The sequence below is a fragment of the Tympanuchus pallidicinctus genome, unplaced genomic scaffold, assembly GCF_026119805.1.
Source record: "Tympanuchus pallidicinctus isolate F22 unplaced genomic scaffold, pur_lepc_1.0 scaffold18, whole genome shotgun sequence".
Taxonomy (NCBI): Eukaryota; Metazoa; Chordata; class Aves; order Galliformes; family Phasianidae; genus Tympanuchus; species Tympanuchus pallidicinctus.
Window position 1 is genome coordinate 5,636,217 of NW_026294699.1, and position 12,380 is coordinate 5,648,596.

The window sequence follows — 12,380 nt, forward strand, 5'->3', positions numbered from 1 at the left end:
ATTTCAGATGTTTAAGCTTTTTTAAGTTCAGTATCCTGGAAGTGCAGGAAGCAGGTCTGGGCTACCAGAACATTCTACAGAATGGGCCTATGTTCCAAACCAGAAACTCTTGCCACTTATGGAACATCAGGTCCTGAAAGAAATGCAGCAGAAACTACCATTCCTGACACCTCGCTGAGTTTTCAAGTGATGCTGGTGGTGGCTGCGGGCAGTAAGAAGGGAGATTTGAATGGGTCATGGTCACATTCAGTATCATGGGCAAAGAGGCAAATTTGTGACATAGTCACCCAGCTCAGAAAAGAAGCTGCACCAGAGTACAAGCAATCTTGGCATATAAGTTGAGGTTGTGGTTCATAAGTTCATAAGTTGTGGCTTATACCACTAATATCAATCAACAGTAGGAAGCAAGTATAGAGTGTGGCATAAAAAAACAGCCATAACAAATAGTTTCAGCAGTCTTTGAATGCTTACAACTGCTGCTGTTCCTTCTGCATAGAAGAAGTTTATCTGAACTGTGAAAGTTGAAGCAATCAACAGCTTCAGGACAAGAACTCAGGCAGTGAAAACAGAAAATTGGGTGCAATTTGTAACCTTCAGAATGCACACAGTCCTCTGCCAGAAAACATTTTTCAGAGAACATTTATGTCTATTTAGGTCACATTCCACAACCTGGGATTCCATAGGAAGACTCAGTGTTGTTTATGCAGCACGATGAATCCTGGCATCAGCAAGGCACAGTCAATCCCCACTTATAACGAAGTGTTGAGAGACAAAAGACAGACTTGGGACATTTCAGAGGAGGGATGCTGTGACATCTGCACTCTCACCAATATTCAGAGCACTCTGCGAGTGGAAAAAGCATTGTTCACCCTAGAAAAGGCTTTTAGCCAGCAATACCTTTTCTAATCCACATTCTCTGTCCACTGTCACGTTGCATTGACTCCTTGCCAGCAGCTGAAATACAATGGGCTCTGCCTATAGTACCCACATGCACGCTGCACCGGTGCCAATGTGCAGAAGCAGTTTCCAGGAGAGGTTTAAGTGGCCACTTGCCGTGGGCATTGTACAGCAGTGTGAAAAATAATGGGAAACAGAAACACATTTTTTTCCATTAAATCCTGGCAAATCATTTTATTACCTCTGGTGCAGAAGACAAATAACCTGGGTTAGAGTCTGTCAGGAAATAGGGCAGGTACGTTTCAGAAAAGAACAAAAACAGTCCAATTTTTTTTTTTTTTTTTTTTTAATTTTTATTTTATTTTTTTTCTAATGCAAAGCGAATGACTGCTGAGGGTATTTCTTTCAGCAGCCTTTCTGTGCTGAGCTGTTCAGAGTGAGCGAGGCACAATACAGCACTGTCATCCCCTGTGTTGACACGCCAGTACACCTAGTAAAGTGACCCAGTTACAGAGTTATGCTTAAACCAGTGTTTGTGTCTGCAAGCCCCAGAAGTGAATTTGGATCCACAAATGTAACCTGCTGATAGCTCCATTCAGTGTATGTCAGAGAATCACAGAAACATGTAAGCTGGAAGGGATCCGTAAAGATCATCTAGTCCAGCTCCCTGCAATGAACAGAGCTTCTGCAGCTCCATCCAGCTGCTCAGAGCCTGGTCCAGCCTGACTTTGAAGGTCCCAGAGCGTGTTCCTTCCTTCCATAACACCCTCTGTGGCAGCACTGTGAGCCCACTGGGTCTGCTGAAGAGGCACAGGGAGCTTGGCAAGATTCACAGCAGCTAACACTTCTACTAACCTGTGTTGAGATTCCAAAAGCAAGCTGTGCTCCTTAGGCCTGGTTGCAGTAATGTCATGTATTGCAATTTTTTGTTGCTGTTAATGTTTTGTTGCTGCTAAAAAGACTTCACGTGGCAGTTTTCCTGAGGGAACAAAGCTACTTATGCTGTTTGTGCTGCATTTCAGTGCCCACCTGGAAAGCCACTGATATGCTACATAATTTGAATGCTTTCTTTTTGTTCATATATAAAGCACAGACATGTTCTAGTAGCAATTCTTTGTTAGTTAAGTAAAAAGCAAACTGCTTGCAATTCTACTAGTTACAGACAGTAGCAGTTTATGCTCTGATTCTGAATTGTATAGAGAGGAAGTTTATGTAGTGTGCTCCCAAATCCACATGGCCTAAGGCTTAACTTTGTATAGCATCAGCATCAGTCTGCGCTGGCTGTGTGCCCAGCTGGGCTGGCTGATCCTGGGATGGTGCAGTGGAGACTCAAAAAGGACATCTGCATCTATGCAGTGCAAACACTCAGGGCAGCGTACATTCTTTGTGCAAGTATTTCAAAGGTACTAGGATAACAGCTACCTCTGCAAGATCTCTGCCTTTTTGTGAGCAGGTGCTGGCTATTTTCTCCTTGTTTGGCTTCCTCCATTCACCACAGTTCATTTCTCATGCACCACACTTTAGTTGAGATTGCAGCTGACTCTCAGTAATGAGCACTTAGCAGAGACCTCACCCACAGCCAGGCAGCCGTCCTGTCTCTTCATTTCTAAAGCTCCCCCTGCTTTGAGCACCTCACTGAGCACAGCCCTGCACTGCTCTCAACCGACGCACTGGTCTATGGTGTGTGCCCGACCTCTCCAGTCCTGCAGCAGTACTTGGTGATGCTATTTCCTCAGTACCCCCAGCTGAATTCAGGATTTCTTTTCCTAGTACACAGGAATACATTTGTGTGTATCCACTTTGTGCTCATGTGAAACCCTCTCAGCAGAGGAATTAATGCTTTGCAGTTGTTATAACGAGTGGCTACATGGTTACACTGGATTGGTAGTGATTGCTTTTATGTAGTAATCACAACGTGATCATAAAGTTAGGGTAATATCATCATAATATTACCTTAAAAGGGGAAATGGATCCAAGTTGAGGGAGGGAAGATTTAGGTTGGATGTTAGGGGGAAGTTCTTTACAAGGAGAGTGGTTAGGCCCTGGAACGGGCTGCCCAGGGAGGTTGTGGATGCCCCGTCCTTGGACGTGTTCAAGGCCAGGTTGGACGGGGTCCTGGGCAACCTGATCTGAATGTGTGTGTTTGGTGGCCCTGCTAGGCAGGGGGGTTGGAACTACATGACCCTTGAGGTCCCTTCCAACCCGGGTGATTCTGTGATTCTGTGATTCTGTGAGGTAAAATGAAGTCTGCATTACCTTACTGGATAGGTAAGCAGTTTATTCATCTAAGTGGTACTGTGAGGGAATGTATTTGGGATTTTACAGCTGAGCAGTCATGAGAGATGTTCAGGAGCCCTCACATGTGATGACCATTAGCAACAGTTTAAGGAACATTGTGACTGCATGTGCTTAAGTAGACACATAGGACAGAAGCCTTCATTTCTATTGAGTCAAATGCAGTGTGGAATCTGTGCACTTTTCTGTCAGTCCAGCAAGGCCAAGAGGAAGGAGGGACTTCGTTGTGGAGCAGAACTAAATCATTTAAAGTCATTAAGAAAGTCTCAGGACATTGAATCCACATGTTTTTTGCAGTCTTCATCACAAGACCCATCCTTATCTCAGGACTTTGAGATGCATTGTCCCCCAGGTTCCTACTGAAGGTGCCTGGAAGCCTTCAGAGCCCTGCTGACCCTCGGTGGGGCAGGAGGCACCAGCCTCTTGCAGCTGTACAGCTCTGCAGAGCCACAGCCCAATGAGCTGCACATTCACTAAAGATACGTTTTACACTGTGTGCCAACACATATGCACAGTGATTACTAATCACGTGCAGTAGTGAATTAACTGTGTTGTCCCTTCAAGCAAACACAGCACTTGAATGGAAATGGAGATTCCAGTTTTGCTCTTGCCACAGTCCATAGAGTACATCATTTGGGAGGCTGCTGCATTCCTGGGCCCGGGTGGGAGATGCACATGGGCAGTGGTGCTGCTCAGCTGGCGCCAAATTGCACTGATGGATAAAACTGGCAAAATAAGGTCTCCTGCTTACTTCCATACTAGACAAAGCAAGGAGTAAAAGAAAAGCAGAATTTTGTTGCCCTTTCCACCACAAGAGCTGAGCAGTATCTGAATGATGCCCTGCCAGGTCCTGTCTGATAAATCCTACTCCCAGAATGAGCCCTGGGTGGCACTGGAGGGATATGGTGTGGTCCCATTATGAACGAGCCCAGTGTACTGCAGGAGGAGTGCTGAACCAGGTGAAACTGGGAAAGAAGGGAGGATTTAGTAGATAGCAGACTGCATGCCTCCTGCCAGCATTTCTGCCATCATCCTTGTTCTCATGCAGAATGCTATTTTTTAGGAAAAATTAATTGTTGATGCAAATCAGCGAAGCCCATTGATGACATTAAAGTCAATCCGTAGACACAAAAGGTGGACTATGCCTTAGAGCTCAGAAGGAGCTTTGAAATTTGTATACCATTGCACATGGAGTTTAACAACGTTTGAACGCTTACGTCTACATTTGTGAAATATCTTTGCTAAAATTGGTGAATTGTGTATTAAATAAAGCAGAGTATTTCACCTACTGTGCGTGAAATGCAATGGGAAAGGTATTTGCTCCAGTGTTGCCTTCAGAATTAAATGGCAGGATGACACATAAACTGTCCTTGGTGAATGAAGTACTTTCATTTATCAAAGGATGTTTGTGGTCAAAATGAACCCATTCTGCACAGCAAGGTGCAGCACTGCTCTGGAGAACTTCAGCCTTTGTGGAGGGGAGAAAAGACCTAAAATGGGAAACTGCCCTCAGTCTGGCACAGCTCACCTGTATACCATCTTAGAAAAAAGATTAATGGCAGTCTGCTTGTAATCACTGTTATCTGAAGGCTTTTTAAGCTACAAAATTTCAAATTCCTGGGTAAAGTAAATGATGTATTTAAATTTAATTTCTTTTCTCAAATTATATCTTAAGCATGATTTATTTAGATTTGCCAAGTTGATTTCAAACTATTAAAGGCTTTTTTCTCTTTATCTGAAAATTCTCAGTGTTAGGATTTAAGCCAGTACACCTGGCAATTGTTGTACTCTGCTGTGTTGCCATGCACTCATTCTGCAATGGCTGCAGCAACATTATAATAAAGGAATTGAAAATTCTGCTTGTTTCCTGTGAGAAGAGGATCACTGGATCCTTTTCAGCTAACAAAAGTTAGCTGAAACAGCCAACAATTACATGTTGATGTTAGGTAAACAAATATGTCATCATTAATTACATAAAAAGTGATCTAATCAACATGTGTACTAGGAAAAATTTTGGTTTTTGCAACAGCTCATTTGTTGAATCCATTATTTTACTTCTGAATTGGGGCAGCATTACTTATTACCTCACTCAGTATGAAAATACTGCTTTATGAGGAAAGGTCTGTCAGCATTTCTTGGTCTCTAGGCCAAAGGCAAGGAGTGCACTGACTGTGCTCTGTAGGCACAGCTGTGTGTGCAGCACAATCCCAGCCACCTTTCTGCGCAGAAACAAGGAGCTTTGGGAAAGTGAGATTAGCATCACACAAAGCATTACTGCTCGCTCTCATCTCTTCTACCTTTCCTCTTAGGTTCCTTTTATTGTTGTTAAGCTTCTTACCATGCCAGTGTCTTTCAGGTTTGCAATTATGAGCATTTAAAAATATCCAGGCTGTACTGTCTGATATCCAGTTGAAAATAATAGCTTCTTATCTGAAAAATGAAAAGCAGCCAGCATATTATACAGAGAAATATGTTGTTTGCTGATGAGAATGACAAGTTTGTTTCTGTTTATTGTAGCCTGCTCTTTTCCTGTTTATCATCTGATAAACTTTACCTTTACATGTTACATTTTAGCTCTGTAAACATTGCTTCTTATGGAGTGCAAGATATCAGAAATGTGCCTTTCATTTAGAAGAACACAAAACTGAAATGAGAGTAATGTTTGCTGGTGCAGCTGGGTGGTATCTCATCGCTCAGCCTGGCTGCTCTCATGCTCTGTGAAGGCTCAGATGCTTTAATGTTTGGGCATTTTCTTTGGACCTTTAGAAGAAGCCATACCCTTCTTGCAAATTTTGCTGCTTTCTGGAGTAACCTGCTACATGCATTCAGACACAGAGAATAAGGTTGGGTTTAAGGAGGGATGGGCACATCCCACACCTGCTGCATTTTGGATGCTTTTCAACCCCAAATAAACCCAGGGTGAAGCAAAGAGGAGCTGGTTATAAAATCACAGTGATTGTGTGGAGTTGCTAAAGCTGCAGTGGTGCTAAATGAGGAGGTACAAGTCAGAGTTAACAATTATTTGGGTCCTTTCTTTTCCAAGGATGTAAATATGAGCTTCTGTCCAGACTTCTAAGTGTGGAGGAGGTTCCTTCTATGACTTTAATTTGTTTAAATCCAGATCAGAAAACAAGAAGATGTAATTTTAGATTTCTGCAGAGAGAATCAATAGACAGGATACACATCAAGTTACAAATACTCAATGTATTTCATTTAAATTATTTATTCTGACAAAATAGATCCAATTTTTTCTGACAATGCAGACTATTTTTTCCCAAAGGCTTTGGCTTCATTGAAGTCGTGGGCATCCATTTGAAAGTTCTTTATTTATTAGCATGACCTGCTTAAGCCTTGGCTGAAAAATTCAGTATCGTATAACGAATGCCCATACCTGGCCTTGGGTCTGTATTGAATTCACAGGAAAAGAAAGCAGATATTGGTCCTTCCTTGGCAATTGTAAAGAATGTGCTCAGTTAAACTGTGAGACATTCTCCCCAGTTCATGCAGATAGCATTTGGCACGTTAACATTGCACAGAATCCTAGAATATTGTTCTATGGAAGGCACACGAGCACCCTCAGCTCATGCTGTGAACGCAGAAAGGCTCTTAAGCTATTTCAGAGCAGGACAGCCATGCCACAGTATGCATTTACACCTCCTCAGGAATCCTATTATTTTCTGTAATTGAGACTGTATCTGAAATGGCTGGGGTGGAACGAAATAGTTGGAAAAGCAGTACCAGATACAAGGAAGAGAATGCAATGCTGGCTTTGGGTCATGTAATAGTATATCATTAGCTATCCTAAATGACATAAATGAGAGAATAAAAATGCTGTGTCCTTATAATATTTGAATAAAAAAATAGCAGCTTTTCAGGAGCTTCTGTACCTTAAGGCAAATTAGCATTTAATGTTCTCCTTGGATTTTATATTAATTTTTTCCCCACTACGTGACTTAATAAAAACGAGGTGTACATGTCACCTAGTAGTACTGTTCCAATATGCCTTTTTGTCAAATAGATGAATATCTTCTAACATCCCTATCATGTATCTTAATGAGCAGCATCTTCCCTGCAAATGACACACAGGTGTACAAGCAAACTGGGAAATCCTAACCAAGCTGGGTAAGCACCTGGAAGTCAGAGGTACAGTCAAAGCTTAGAAAAGAGCTGAGGTTTGAGAAACAGCAAGGTGAAATTAATTCTCAAGCTGCTATGATGTTTAATAAACATTTAATTAGTGAGCACACCGTCTCAAAAAGACTTTTCAAACAGCTTTTGTAAGCGTTAGACAGGACATGGGTCTAAATGGGGCAGCCAAAAAATGACCTGTGCATTTGGGAAAATCGTTGGCCAGAAGAACTGAATATTTCTCAGTAACACCAACTGTAGAATGCAACAGAAATTTCAATAATTTTCTGCATTTGGTTTTTGCTGATCATTCTCCAAATGACTCCCAGAAGGGAATTATTTCATTTAATATTGAGAGAGGTATAAATGGGTGAGTGGTAGAGGAACTGCTTATTTCTGCAATTACAACAGTTAAAAAAATTTAGCAGGGGAACTCAAACTCTTTCAGCAGCATACTGACTCACTGAAACCTCCTTGTTTCTGAAGCACATTACAGAAATACGTGTTTCAGAAAAGCTGAAACATTTCTATTTAACTTTGTTCTGTTCTCCAAGGCACTGTTTATGACTTTGAATAACCAAAATGATACAAATGAAACAAGTACTTTTTTTGCCAAATATCCTGCGGTGACACCAGTTTTTTTACTCCCGAAGCTTTCAGTAGAATGAGCTCCTAAATTGCACCAAGTTCTGCCTTTGTGATCATATGCTCACCTTTATTCATTTCCTTTCAATTCCACGTTGCACTTAAAGCTCCATTTGTTTCTGATTTTAAACTCTCTCTGCTTTTTTTTAGTCCTTTACGATATCACTACAGATATTTCATGCTTCTCATGGGTTCCCAGAATCTGTGCAGCTGGGACATGGTGAATGGCACAGGATGAAGAAGCAGTAGAATCTAGAATATTGTTGCACAAGGCCATGACTTCAGATTGTCAGCTCTTCCTATTTCTCTGCTTAATTTAAGGAAGATCTGGTGAACTGCACTGAAATTAGTGGTGAATTCAGTGGGTTTTTGGTCTGACCACAGTGATGTCAAGTGGATGCAGGTGAGGAATCTTCAGAAGTCAATAAATGTCACTAAGGGCCTTTTCTTCTTATTTGTGTGACAGTTATATAGATGGTCCCCCTGAGTGTATGGAAACAAAATCAATGGCAAACTTCAATCCACACAATCACTTCTTATGTGAGACATAGCATTGGCTATTACCTCACAGGTCAGTCAATAACCTATTATCTCACAAGCTAAGAAATAAATACTGCCTTGAGCCAGTATTAATTAGAATGGCCAGGGAGGTATAGGCCAGAAGATAGGTGATGCTGTTGTTTCTGATTGTTTGAAACACAGATGGACCACAAACCAATAGGATTTGGTTTGTTGTTTATTTTTGCTGTATTGTTTGGTTTTTGGAGTCAGGGCCACAGGGCTTTTTTTTTGGCTATGATTCATCACTCTACTTTTCAAAAGACAAAAGTTTTGACAGTACAGAATTAGTTACCTTCCTTGTCTCTCGAAGCAAAGAGGTCTATGATTCCTTTGCATTACAAAAGCAAGGGAAATACATCTTTCTGATAATACTGTTTTGGGGGGGCAGATCCAGGAGTAGATTTTCAATAGATACAAGGATTGTTTTCCTCTTTTAACACTAATGGAAATCACTGACAACTGAGGACTGCTCTTTGTTTAAACAGTCCACCCCTTAATGCCTATCAAGTCTTGTGAGGATCACTTCTTTCGATAACATAAAGAATTAGGAAATGGTTTGCTGAATGTCCAGGAGTTAAATTCCATCGAGGTCTCAAAGTCCAATAGTCCCTGTGCTCTACAGACTTACAGCAGGTTGATAAGAAATCCTGAGCACAGTGATTTGAGTGGAATTTAGGCCGCCTGAATATGACTCTTATGTTATTCTTCAGATGCTATGAATAGTTGACCCTTATCCTTTGGAAAATTCAGGCTGGATTTTTTGAAGTGCATTTATTCCAGAAAATTAAATTAATTCTGAGATGAAGTAAGATTTTAATTTAAAGCAGTTAAGAGCTGGCCTGACATAATTGGCACTGCATGCAAAAGAGCTAAGAAACATTTTCTTTGACATATGTTTTATCCCCATATGATCATTTGTGGGGCTTGCTGCCCAAGGCAAAAAAAATCAAATCTATGACATTGTATTTATAAGGCAAGGAAAATGCACTTATTTACATTTAGGCATGCAAACACGCAGACATGGTGATAAGCCAGTCATGCCAACCAGTAAGAAAATGAAATTCAACTTAACATGTGTGAATTGTATGGTTTAAAACCCATTTTGAGTATCTCTGGCATTGAATAAGTCTCAGTCAGAGGTTTTTGAGCATATCCTCCACTACTTATTGTAAAACTGATTTTAAGAATTTCACATTTCATTTCCTAATTGAGGAAATTTAGGTCATTACTGGAAGTTCTCTGTTGTCATGATTTGATTCCAGTGAATAACTTAAAATTGAAACAAATAACTATACAAGTAAAATTACATTCTTGTCTGTTAAACACAGGAAGCTGCTCCGTGCTGTTTAGGTGTTTCCAGCTGCTAATTATTGCTTCTGTAGCACCACTTAGCTAAGGTAAAGGGTAGATTTTGCACAGCGAATGTCACTGCAAAACTTTGTCCAAAGATAAGCAAGGTGAACTCCCACTCAGTAAAAAGTGTGATATGATGTACAGTAACATTTCACTTGGAAGCACTCACACAGTAAATTACACAGCACTCATATCTTCACCAACATGTACTTTTCAGTACTCAGGAATTTCACAGTGGATACATAAATTCAGCAACCTTTAAATTTCTTCTTCCTGTACCCATGTGGGTGTGAAAAGTCAGGATGGAAATTTCTTTTGCAATCACGTCAAGTGAGGAAAGAAAGTTGATACATATGCATACACATGCATAAACACAGTTTAGCTGTTTCAATTTTCACTTCAGTAAAAAATACTCTATGTAAATTTTGTGTTCACTGCTTCAGAATGAAATCTGTCTCTGGAAATGGTCGATCTGTGGGAAATCAGCTGCCTTTTATCTCCGAAGGCTCCTCAGTGCCATTGTAGACTTCTCAGTGAACCCCATTCTCCTTTTTCTCTACACACCTAGGCCTACTGCACAGAACCACTGGTAAAGCAGGCAATGCTTTTCTTGCAGCTTTCAGCACCTTTCCTTCCCACTTCACGCTTCATTTCTTTTATTATCATAATTAAAAATGTTCAGGATTTCTACTGGATGCTACAGAGTTTCCTCAGTCTTTCTCTTCTGCAAACTGTCAAATTGCTGGTCTTATCCAAGGCATTAGGGGACCTGCTGTTGTTCATAACGCTGTAATTGGCTCTTCTGGTGCTGCTTGGCATCTCTTGCCTTTGTCCTTAGTGATGAAAGAAAATCCTGAGGGCCTGCAGCTCCTCTCTCAAGTGTAGGCAATATCAAGCATGGACTCTGGAGACAGGGCCATGAAGGATGCTTGAACTTGAGACGTTCCTTGCCAAGGAGTAATCCTGAATGCAATTGTCTTCAGGCAATCTTGAAATGCCTTCTAACCATTCTGCCAGTGAGGAGAAGAAGCTTTTAGCCACAGGATGAATTAAAAATTTGAATCAACTCCATGTGAGGTCAAGACACTGAAGGACTGAAAGAGGTGTTCTTAATTGCCCAAATCACAAAGAACTGGAACTGGTCAGTTATGAACATATACTTGACCTTTCTGCCACCGAAACCCAAAAGTTTCATGTAACGTGCAAAGCAGTACCAGTGATTTGGAAAGCATAAAAACAGGAGGGTAACTAATGCTAAAACAAAAGTTCCATTGCCCACTTACAGGAAGACAACACTAAAGCAGGTGGCTCACAGCCCATAGTGTTAGAGCACGTGGTGAAGGATCCCCTAGCTGAGGACAGAGAAATCACACAACCAGCTGGAAATGGAGCTCCTCTCCTGCTGCTCTGTGAGGGGAGCTCTCAGGCAGGCTGGTGAGGAACTGTCAGGTGCGGAAGAACTTGTGCTGGGATACTCCAGCATCAGAACTTTTTGAAATTATAAAGGACATTTTGTAATTCAGTGTTGCTGGCAGAGCTGAGTGCTACAGCTTAAGGACTGACCACATGCCTGGAAGTTCAGTAATACTTAAGGTGCAGGAGAGCATGACTGGATTACATTCATTACATACCATGAGGAAAAAATCCCAATCAATTATCTCTATACCTCTGAAGTCACCCAACTGAAAGCTGTTATGAATTGAATCATCTGTGAGAAGCAACTGAAATAGGGTGAAATGTGGTTAAGAACTGTTTAGAGATTTTTTTATTTGATGTCTAAAAACCCAAAAATTCACAGCAAGGATGGAAAAGTGTATAACTTCAACAAATGCAAGCTGAGATCATAGAGGAAGTCAGACAAAAAAACATCAGTGAAACTGTAACAGATGGAAAGCAGGCGACTGTGAAAATTGCTGGTATATGTTAGCAGCTAGAAGGAGCCAATGAGAAGGAGAAAGCCTAAATGACACTAGTAGGAAGTTTTGAGGAGCGGAGCGATGGGAACTGATGAAAATGACAGATATCCTGGCAAGGGCACCTTACTGCACAGAGACAGGAGAGCTATCAGTGATCGAGGGAAGATGAAGCTGCACAGGGCTGGCAAGAGAAACTTCAGGTCCTGCCTTTTGCCCCAGGATGGTTTCTGGGTTTTATGTAACAGCTTTTTAATGTTCTGTGTCTAAGAAGTGCTCCCAGCTCCGTGTTGGCTTTTCCCTAGGTCGTGTGCTGACTGCTAAGCTGCAAAGCTGTGCCTCCTCGAAAGTCTGCTCTGTCCATCTCTTCTGTCCTGTGAGCCATTGACCTCCTCTTCACATCAATGGCAGCTGAACATTAATGTGATGAACAATGCTTTACTTCCAGACAGCCTGCCGCATGGCTTAGGAGGTAGGGAAGGGGTGAGCTGGGTTTGCAACCCTCCACCCAGGGAGGAGCCATCCCTTCCACTTGCCTTGCCATTACATTTGCTGGGCCACAAAAGATAGATGCTGATGCCTCTTGCA